Source organism: Grampus griseus (assembly GCF_964374135.1).
Source record: "Grampus griseus genome assembly, chromosome: 1".
In the NCBI taxonomy this organism is placed as follows: Eukaryota; Metazoa; Chordata; class Mammalia; order Artiodactyla; family Delphinidae; genus Grampus; species Grampus griseus.
The window spans coordinates 113,847,762-113,860,153 of NC_139017.1; positions in this window are offsets into that span (position 1 = coordinate 113,847,762).

Sequence of the window (12,392 nt, forward strand, 5' to 3'; positions counted from 1 at the left end):
GTTATATAAAGTTGTGTTTCCTTATTTACGTTCATTTTGGATGATCTGTCCATTGGTGAAAGTGGGTGTTAAAGTCCCCTATGATGATTGTGTTACTGTCGATTTCCCATTTTATGGCTGTTAGTATTTGACTTATGTATTGAGGTGCTCCTATGTTGGGTGCATAAATGTTTAAAATTGTTATATCTTCTTCTTGGTTTGATCCCTTGATCATTATGTTGTGTCCTTCTTTGTCTCTTGTAATAGTCTTTGTTTTAAAGTCTATTTTGTCTTATATGAGAATTACTACTCCAGCTTTCTTTTGATTTCCATTTGCATGGAATATCTTTTTTCCATACACTCACTTTCAGTCTGTATGTATCCCTAGGTCTGAAGTGCGTCTCTTGTAGACAGCATATATATGGGGCTTGTTTTCATATCCATTTAACCAGTCTATGTCTTTTGGTGGGGACATTTAATCCATTTACATTTAAGGTAATTATTGTAACATAATTTAAGCTAACATATGTATTTTCCTATTACCATTTTCTTAATTGTTTTGGGTTTGTTATTGTAGGTCTTTTCCTTCTCTTGTGTTTCCTGCCTAGAGAAGTTCCTTTCGCATTTGCTGTAAAGCTGATTTGGTGGTGCTGAATTCTCTTAACTTTTGCTTGTCTGTAAAGGTTTTAATTTCTCCATCAAATCTGAATGAGATACTTGCTGGGTAGAGTAATCTTGGTTGTAGGTTTTTCCCTTTCATCCCTTTCAATATGTCCTGCCACTTCCTTCTGGCTTACCAAGTTTCTGCTGAAACACCAGCTGTTAACCTTATGGAGATTTCATTGTATGTTATTTTTTGCTTTTCCCTTGCTGTTTTTAGTATTTTTCTTTGTATTTTAATTTTTGATAGTTTGATTACTATGTGTCTTGTGTTTCTCCTTGGATTTTTCCTGTATAGGACTCTCTGCACTTCCTGGACTTGACTGACTATGTCTTTACCCATATTAGGGAAGTTTTCAACTATAATCTCTTCAAATATTTTCTCAGTTCCCTTTTTTTCTCTTCCTCTTCTGGGATCCCTATAATTCGAATATAATAGTATTTATTTCCACTATTTATCTTCCAGGTCATTTATCCATTCTTCTGCCTCAGTCATTCTGCTATTGATTCCTTCTAGAGAATTTTTGATTTCATTTATTGTGTTGTTCATCATTGTTTATTTGCTCCTTAGTTCTTCTAGGTCCCTGTTAAACATTTCTTTTATTTTCTCTATTCTATTTGCAAGACTTTGGATCATCTTTACTATAATTACTCTCAGTTATTTTACAGGTAGACTGCCTATTTCCTCTTCATTTGTTTGGTCTGGTGGGTTTTTACCTTGCTCCTTTATCTGCTCTATATTTCTCTGTCTTTTCATTTTGCTTAACTTACTGTGTTTTGGGTCTCTGTTTCGCAGGCTACAGGTTCGTAGTTCCCACTGTTTTTGGTGTCTGCCCCCAGTGGCTAAGGTTGGTTCAGTGGGTTATGTAGGCTTCCTGGTGGAGGGGACTGGTGCCTGTGTTCTGGAGGACGAGGCTGGGAAATGTCTTTCTGGTGGGCAGCCCGCATCCGGTGGTGTGTTTTGGGGTGTCTGTGACCTTATTTTTAATTTAGGCAACCTCTCTGCTAATGGGTTGTGTTGTGTTCCTGTCTTGCTAGTCGTTTGGCATAGGATGTCCAGCACTGTAGCTTGCTGGTCATTGAGTGGAGCTGAGCCTTGGCGTTGAGGTGGAGATCTCTGGGAGATTTTCATTGTTTGATATTATGTGGAGCTGGGAGGTCTCTTGTGGACCAGTGTCCTGAACTTGGCTCTCCCACCTCAATGGCACAGGCCTGACACCTGGCTGAAACACCAAGACCCTGTCATCCACATGGCTCACAATAAAAGGGAGAAAGAAAGAAAGAGGGGCTTCTCTGGTGGTGCAGTGGTTGAGAGTCCGCCTGCCAATGCAGGGAACACGGGTTCATGCCCCGGTCCGGGAAGATCCCACATGCCACAGAGTGGCTTGGCCCGTGAGCCATGGCTGCTGAGCCTGTGCGTCCGGAGCCTGTGCTCCACAACGGGAGAGGTCACAACAGTGAGAGGCCCATGTACTGCAAAAAAAAAAAAAAAAAAGAAAGAAAAGAAAAAAAAAGAAATAAAGAAATATATATAAATAAAATAAAGTTATTAAAATAAAAAATAATCATTAAAAAGTTTTTTAAAGTAATAAAAAATTAAAAAGAATGAAAGAAAGAAAGAAGAGAGCAACCAAACCAAAAAAGAAATTCACCAATGATAACAAGTGCTAAAAAATATACTAAAAAAAAAAAATGCGAGGGACAGAACTCTAGGACAAATAGTAAAAGCAAAGCTACAGAGACAGAACCACACACAGAGGCATATACATGCACAGTCACAAAAAGAGAAAAAGGAAAAAAAATATATATATATCTATATATATACAGTTGCTCCCAAAGCCCCCCTCCCAGTTTTGGATGATTAGCTGTCTATTCAGGTATTCCACAGATGCAAGGTAGATCAAGTTGATTGTGGAGATTTAATCCGCTGCTCCTGAGGCTGCTGGGGGAGATTTACCTTTCTCTTCTTTGTTCGCACAGCTCCTGGGGTTCAGCTTTGGATTTGTCCCCACCTCTGGATGTAGGTCGCCTGAGGGCGTCTGTTTCTTGCTCAGACAGGACGGGGTTAAAGTAGCAGCTGATTCAGGGGCTCTGGCTCACTCAGGCCGGTGGGAGGGAGGGGTATGGGTGTGGGGCGAGCCTGCAGCAGCAGAGGCCGGCGTGACATTGCACCAGCCTGAGGCGTGCCGTGCGTTCTCCTGGGGAAGTTGTCCCTGGATCACGGGACCCTGGCAGTGGCGGGCTGCGCAGGGTTCCAGGAGGGGAGGTGTGGATAGTGACCTGTGCTTGCACACAGGCTTTTTGGTGGCTGCAGCAGTAGCCTTGGCGTCTCATACCCATCTCTGGGTCTTGCGCTGATAGCTGCGGCTCGCACCCATCTCTGGAGTTCGTTTAGGCAGTGCTCTGAATCCCCTCTCCTCATGCACCCCGAAACAATGGTCTCTTGCCTCTTCAGCAGTTCCAGACATTTTCCCAGACGCCCTCCCGGCTAGCTGTGGCTCACTAGCCCCCTTCAGGCTGTGTTCACGCAGCCAACCCCAGTCCTCTCCCTGCGATCCAACTGAAGCCCGAGCCTCAGCTCCCAGTCCCGCCCGCCCCGGCGGCTGAGCAGACAAGCCCCTCGGGCTGGTGAGTGCCGCTTGGCCCTGATCCTCTGTGCGGGAATCTCTCCGCTTTGCCCTCCGCACCCCTGTTGCTGTGCTCTCCTCCTAGGCTCCGAAGCTTCCCCCTCCGCCACCCGCAGTCTCCGCCCACGAAGGGGCTTCTAGTGTGTGGAAACCTTTCCTCCTTCACAGCTCCTTCCCACTGGTGCAGGTCCCGTCCCTATTCTTTTGTCTCTGCTTTTTCTTTTTTCTTTTGCCCTACCCAGTTACGTGGGGAGTTTCTTACCTTTTGGGAGGACTGAGGTCTTCTGCCAGCGTTCAGAAGGTGTTCTGTAGGAATTGTTCCACATGTAGATGTATTTTTGATGTATCTGTGGGGAGGAAGGTGATCTCCACCTCTTACTCTTCCACCATTTTGAAGCTCCTTCCTCCTATAGATGTTAAATTAGCACATGAAAATGTATCCAACATCTTTATTCATCACGGAAATAAAAATTAAAACTACAATGAAATATCATACCCACTAGAATGGCCAAAGTAGAGACAATACTAAATGACTGTGAGGATGCAGAGAAACTGGATAATTCACACATCGCTGTTGGTAATGAAAATGGTACAGCCATTCTGGAAAATAGTCTGGCAGTTTTTTTTAAAAAAGTTAAACATGTAATGACTCCGAAGTTGCACTCTTGTGCATTTATCCCAGAGAAATGGAAACTTATGTTCACACAAAAACCTGTATGCAAATGCTCATAGTAGCTTTTTTTTCATGGTAGACAAGAATTGCAGTCCAGACATCCTTCAACTGATGAATAGTGAAACAAAATCTGGTACCTAACCACATGGAATACTACTTAGCAATAAAAAGAAATGAGTACTGATATGCACAACAGAGAATTATGCTGAGTGAAAATAGCCAATCCCATAAATCAATAATACCGTTAATTCTATTTATATAATATTTTCAAACTACAACATTCCAAAATGTTGAGAAATTGCTCTTTTCCAAGGCTTAGGGAGGTGGAGAGGGTGGGAGGGGGAAGCTGCATTAATAAAAGGGCAACATGAGAGATGCTTGTAGTGATTGAACAGGTCAGTATCTTGACTGTGATGGTGGAAACATAGACCTACACATATCATAAAGTTGTGTAGAATTACATTTACACACTCACACTGCCCCACAGAAACATACATGAGTATGTGTAAAACTGAGAAAATTTAAATAAAATTTGTGGATTATATCAATGCCAATATCTTGGTTGTGACATTGCACCATAGTTTTAAACGTTAACGTTGGAGGAAATTGACAAAAACGTTCATAGCATCTGTATTCTAGTATTATTTTTACAGCTGCATGTGAATCCACAGAGACCTCAATAAAAATTTCAATTAAAAATAGTAAAATAAGGGTCTTTTGCTTTATATAATATTGAATAAATGAAACCATCAAATAATTATAATTTTGTGAGACATTCTCCCTACAAGAATATTGATACTTGACAATAGAGAACCTCATTCATATATCCATTTTATAAGGCTAGAGCTGGTATCAAATTGGAAGATGGATTTGGAAGTATTGATATGCAATGTACATGTGTTCTGGAAGAGTAGGAAGATACAGTGTTTGGGATAAAGAGGCAAAGTATGTCAAGTGAGTCACTGAGAAATATTTAGGGCAATGACTGAAACTTTACTGTGCTTACAAATTACTTGGAGAACTTGTTAAATACTCAGATGCCAGGATACAACCCAGAGGTTCTGATTCAGTAGATATGGAAAGAGGCTCTGGCATCATCCCAGGTGATCTTGATGGCATCAGTTCACAGACAATAATTTTTAAATCACTGATTTACAGATAATTCTTTGCAAGACAATAAGTTATGTGTTCTTTAAGTATATAGAAATATATTGATGATTACTACCATCAGCGACTTTAGTATCAACATAAAACTGAAAATTTAATTGAAAGAAATTGAGAATTTAACCACATGTTATATGAGTGAATAAATAGAATATCATTTCTACTTACTGCATGAGAACAAAATGAAGGGCTATATATTCATATTAGAAACATTTTTGTTTTTATGAATGTAAAATGGTTTTCTCTCTCTGGGAGAGCATGCAATTTTATAGAGTGGTGTCATGAAAATATGATTGTTTGATAAATAATCAGGTACTGATTCTGAAAAATATGAGTATTATAGTGATTGATAGGGTTAATTTATTTCTTATGACTATTTTCTAGATCAGATTCTTAAGTAATCAGTAGACTTGTTATATATACAAAGTAAGCACAGTACACTAATAGACAAGGGAAGTAGATTTTTTTCCTATTTTTCAGAATTTTATATTCTTTTATGCACTTAAGTTTACTTTTGAATATAGATACGTCTATTGGACTTTCTATTAGCAGCAACTATCATTATAATACTGAATAATAAACATCTCCAAATAAAGTGGCTTACATTTATTCTAATGTTTATGGGTTGCAAGTGATTTAGGATAGTCTCAACCTGGGCAGATCTGCTTCAGGATGCTGATAAGTGGATAAACTAGGATAAATCTTCACATGTCTCATTTTAGGATTCAGTCTGAAAACACAGGGTATGTTGCTCTCATGAAGCATAAGAAGGATAAAGCATAAAAGTATAAGAGGATAAGCCAACCACACAAACACTTTTTAAGCATCTGTTCCCTTCAGTTCTGCTAACATTCCGTTCTCCAATGTGAGTAACGTGGCCAAACCCAAAGTCATGGAATGGGGACATTCACTTCAACTACAATGATGCTATGGCAAAGGTGAGGATGTACATACCACTCTCCCAGGAAGCATAAAATTGAGTGGAATCATTAACTCCAATGATCAGATTCTTGGTGAACAATATTACCTTTTAGAGGTAGTTTATTTGGGAATTATAAGAGATACCATATTTATTTCAATTCTATATTAACATTACATATAACTTTTATAATTACAGTTGTTCTTTAAAAATCTTAATTTCAACTAAAATCAACTTTGTGCTTCTTACTACACTGCATCTTTTATCTATGGAATATTTGCCTTCTATAATAATATTTGTATCAGTTATTTTTTGCAATGTAACACGTCATTCCAAAATTAATGGCTTAAACCAACAATTTTTTATTTGCTTACTATTTTGCAGGTCAACCATTTGGGCTGTACTCAGCTAGAATATCTTGTCCCTGTAGGACCATTGGGATAGCTGAGGAGTTTAGGAAGTCTGGATCATTTTCTCCACATGGTCTTGTTACCGAGTCTAAGTTCTAAGTTCATACTGCTTGCAGCACAACAGGTCAATAAATCGAGAGAAAGGTGTTGGAGCAAGGAATAGTGACCTTATTCAGGAAGCCAGCAGATCGAGAAGATGGCATACTAGTGTCCCAGAGAACCATCTTACCTGGGTTAGAATTCAAAAAGGAAAGGCATGTGGCTGGTTGTTGCAAACTTCTTGGTGCCCTCCAGATCCCAGAGGGGATGTGAAGATCCTTTGTTCTTGCACCTGTCAAGATAGGTCTGGTCATGATGTTCTATGAACCATCAACAAAACAAACGTTATTTTGTCTTCTGCAACTTTTTATCTCTGTATAAAAGAAAGGTCAAGCTTGGGAGGCAGAGCCTTGAGAAAGAGCTATTATGTATATTTCAGGATACAGGCAACATTCCTTTACAAATGTGCAGAGCCAGCATGACTAAGCACAGGCAATAGAGCACAAAGTTTAGAGCTAAAGGAATAGATCCAATATGGAGTCAGGTTTGTTCTTCTCTGTTATGGTCTCTCCTCCTCAAGGAGCCTAGGCTAGACTTGTGCTCCAGGCAGCCATGTTCCAAAAAGACAAGTGCAGAAAATTCAAGACACTCTGAAACCTCAGATCAGAATTCACACAGTGATACTTCCAGTACATTTTATTGGTCAAACCAAGTTATAAGGCCATTGTAGATGCAAGAGGTGGAGAATGAACAGTGATGTTCTCTTGTATTAATGTACTGAAATAAACTAGATGATTTTGATAAACTAAGTCTATCAAATGTCTTTATGTTTAATAATTTTTCAGGCTTCTTGAGCTGGCATAATGTTGAAATGCTACATTATTCAAATTTGCAAAAGTAAATTGTTTTCTAAACTTTACACCTAGAGCTAGGTCTTTGATCAGAGATATCTAAATCATTTTAATCATGCCCCACTATCAAATTATTTTTGACTTTTATCACAAACAAAATACATAAACTTATTTAAGAAATATATACTACCAGTAAGGAATATGTAAAATGGCAGGAAAGTTTTCTTCCTTTCAAATTAATAAAATGTTTAGAAAAATTTGAAAATTTTCATACCTCCTCAATTGATTCTTCTGTTCATCCTTAGGGAGACCAGTATGTTAGAGTATCATGTAGCTTTCCTATGAAGCTAATTCTCATCTTCAGTGGATATATTATTCTGGATAAGCTACCTATGATTAACAGTGAATCTAAAAATATCTGATACTTAACACAACACAATTTTTCTAATTTACATAGTAATACTAGTGATTGACTGGTGATCTATATAATAATTACAAGATCCAGACTACTTTTGTTTTATTTTTCTGTCTTCTTCTAGGTCTTCTGAACTACTCTGAGTATTCTCCAGTGGATAAATTAAGGGGAAAAAAATAAGATACTCATAATGGAGATGGTTCAGGTCTGGAAGTAGCATATTTGCCTTGTTTCCATATTCCACTGGCAAGAATTAATTTACTTGGATACATATAAATGCAAGGGAGGCTGAGAAATGTGGTCCAGCTATATACCAGAAGGAAAAGGAAATGGAATTTGGTGAACACATCACACTCTCCGCCACAGTGGAAATTAAGTAGAAAATGGTCCTCTACTCTCTTACTAGTAATCAATGATTTCAAAAGATATTGCTATGTCCTTGATTTTTGTCTGTCTGACTGTTCAACTCAATGAGTAGAATTTCTTAGAGATGAGGCAGGATATGTCTAGCCACAAAGAATTCCCCTCCATGTATGTTTCCTGAGACTTGTTAAAACAGACCCCAGCTGCTACTCTTTAGACTATAAAGTAAGTTTCTCATTAATTCTGCCCTTTTAGTAGCTGACAGGCAATTCGACTGTTTGGAAAACACACTGGGTTTTTATGACCCACAAATAAGTAATCATAACCAGCCATAAGTAAAACCACAAAGCATAAATTGATGGATCTTATACAATTTTAACCTACAATATTAGAGGTTACATTTTAGAACTACAAAGTCCCTTTTAACATTTCAGAATTGTCCTACAGAAGTGCACTGGGTTTTACTTTCATATTAAAAAAATGCATAGTTTTACTAAAATTGTTAATTATTTTCTCTTTAACTTTCAACTTCTTTTTGCAAATATTGTTTTATTTTTGGATCATATTATATATTGGGAGTCTGTGGTAGTATTAAAATATTTAATTCACATCTAAACGTTTTAGGAGCTATTTCAGAGAGGAATATATTAACACAAAAATTCACTTTCCTGTTTTCTGTCTGAGGACTTTGTTATTTCACCTATTATTGTTAGGACAAGGAAGTCAAATATTTTGTAGGTTTATATATATAATATATATAATATTATATATATAATATAATATATATAATATAATATATATAATATAATATATATAATATTATATATATATAATATATATAAAATATAATATATATTATATAATATATATACATATATATATATGAACTGTCTACCCCCAAAATTCCTATGTTGAGTTCTAACCCCTATTACCTGAGAATGTGACTGCTTCGGGAGACTGGGCCTTCAAAGGGGTGACTAAGTTACAATGAAGCTGTTAGGGTGGACCCTAATCCAATATGACTAGTGTCCTTATGAGAAGCGGAAACTTGGACATACAAAGAAACACCGAGATGAACACACACAGAAGATGAGGACATAGCAAGAAATTCACATATACAAATGAAGCAGAAAGACCTCAGAAGAAAATAAACCTGCCAACACCTTAATCTTTCACTTCCAGCCACCAGATCTGTGAGCAAAGAAATTTCAGTTAAGCCACACTGTTTGTAGTATTTTGTTATGGCTGCTCTAGCAAACTACTAGTAATAATATATGCTAATACATTATACACACACACACACACACACACACACTATAGATGGAGACAGAGAGTCTATGTATAAGAAAGAAAGCAGTGTTAAATATAAAAAAAAATTAGTAGCTGAAGGCCAATTCATTTTTGCAATATGTTTTGAATATTAAATGTTTGAAAATTATATTAAATTTTATTACCTAATGACTAAAGTTAGGAAAAAGTTGTTTAGCTGCATGTCAAAGAAGAAATGAGGAAATTTAATGAGATGTCTAACATTATCATAGACGTACAAAACTATGGAATTCACAATATTTTTCAGAGCAAACTGTTACTGAGTAGCTACATGCTCAACATAACAGAAAATGAAAAAAAAACATAAAATCCAAATTTTGTAGGGTTTATATTGCTAATCCAATTCTAAGTCTTGCACAGTATAGAATGAACTTCACATATATAGCTGAAAATAGTCTTATAAAAACAAACACATCATTGTGGAAGAATAAGCTACTCAGATATCCATTTCTCTAGAGACTTGTGACCCTTCCGGTTAATCAACTTTATAGGCTGTCTACTCAAATGTCACCTATCCATAGAGACTTTGCCTGCCCATCCCATCAAAACTCCATCTTCATTCACTCTCTATTCCCATATTGTGTTTATTTATTTCAGTATAATTTATCTGACAATATGTTCTATATTTGTCTAATATTTGTCTCCCACACTAAAGGAAGGCGAAGATTTTGTGACTGGCTTACTTCAAAATAAACTTAACCTCTAAAAATATTTCTAACACATAGGAAATGTTCACTAAATATTTACTGATAGATTAGTGGTCAAATCAGTATTTATTCATTGTTCCCTAGGCTTATTTAAGTCAATATATTTGTGATTGTTACAGAGTTTCATAACTAAGCCCTACCTGAACCATGGATATCACAATCTAACTGGGAAGATGAAAGGATGAATAAATAGAAGATAACTCAATTTTCAAAAAGTGTGCTGTCCACAGCCTCTGTGGAAAATAGTATGGCAATTCCTAAAATATTAAAAATATAATGTATGATCCAACAATTCCACTTCTGGGTTTATTCTCAAAAGAAAGCAGGAACTCAAAGAACTATTTGTACACACATGTTCATAGCAGCATTATTGACAAGAGTCAAAAAGTAGATGCTACATAAGTGTCCATTGACAGATGAATGGATACACAAAATGATATATACATACAATGGGATATTTTTCAGCCTTAAAAAGGGAAGGAGATTCTGACACATGCTGTGGTATGGATGAAACTTGAGGACATTATTCTAAGTGAAATAAGCCAGTCACAAAAAAAATTAAATACCATATGATTGCACTTATGTGAGATATTTAAAATAGTCAAACTCAAAGAACTGGAAAGTAGAATGGAGGTTGCCAGGGGTTAAAAGGAGGGAGAAATGGATAACTGTTGTTTAATGGGTACAAAGTTCAGTTTTATAAGATGAAAAAGTTCTGGAGATTGATTGCACAATTATGTGAATATGTATACTTAATACTACTGGATTGTAGAGTAAATGGTTGAGATGGTGATTTTATGTCATATGTATTTTATCACAATTTTTAAAAAACATGTGCTATCCAAAAGTGAATCTACATAGTTCTTAAAATCTGGATTTCCCTTTGATATTTGCTTTTAAAGAAAAGTGTGGAAATAAATATTATATAAACATAGTACATTGCCTCATTATAGTGTCTAGATTAAGACCCAAGAATATCAACAGTTTTCATATCATCTGTAGTGGATATGGTTTCAATACAAAGGGAAGAATGAAGTTGAATGATTCAGTAACAAACACATTTTATATATTATCAAAATAACCATATTTAATAAAAGACTACTAAGTTTGATTTTTAAAAAATTACATGGGTAGGTGAGTAAAGTAAGGCCAGGTCTGGTAAAGTTATTTGAGACAAATCTTAATAGCTAGTTCTACAAAATCACTAATCTCTCTACTATTTTATCATTAACTAATAAAGCAAGAATTAGGAGTTCATACCTATTAATTTAATTTGTATTTGAGATTTATAATTTTCTTAGTAATATTTCTACAATCACTATAATTTTTTTTGTTTTTCAGTCTATAACCAGAATGTTAGCTTACTGGAATTTAAGACAAACTCTAAACTACTGCCAGATATATTGATGGTCCCATCATGGAGTCATTGAAGTTGAAAAGAATTTTCATGTAATTGCCTATCTATAATAATAATAAAAAAATTAATAATAATAAAATAGATCTGAAATATAATCCTTGTCACTGTCAGAGTTCTAAGTAATAGATAGTATTTAAATCATTTTCACATGAAATTATGTATGGTTTTCCTCTAAGTAAATTCAAATATTTGAATATTATCATCTCACAAAAAAGTATATTTTACAGATTATACATTTTGTTATTCTACTTTTTTCAATGAATATTTTGTTGTTTTTGTTCATCATTTAAAATCTGTATGAAGAAAGCTAATTAGAGATTTATCTAGAGAACAAATAAGTGTAACTAAAATATACACTGTCGTGTGAATATATAATGGAATTGCTTATTCAAGGAAGCCAAGCCATGGGCTCAGTCTTCGAGCCTCGAATCTGTCCTATTAGACTGTAGTCGTCTCCGGCCTAAGATCTACACCTATAATGAGACTTTTGCCTTTGAATTAAGAGATAGATCCAGCTTCAATTCAGAACTCTCCAAGGCTTTCTCTGCTTTTATCTTGATTCTTTAGAAAATTCATAGGGGAACACTCTGAAGAAGGACAACCCGATGAAAATGTATGTGTTCTCTGGGAGAACTTGCATTCTTAGGTTTTTGTTATCACAATCAAATATTGCAAAATTGTTATGACATTTTGAAAACTGCTAGGCCAAATGCAAAGTAAAATCTTCCCTGAACAGGTTTTGAAGATACCAGGCACATTAGGCAAGTGGAAACCCCTCCCTTCTTTTCACACCTTCAATAAAAATAAAAATAGTGTCTTCTTAATGAGGCCTTATGTTT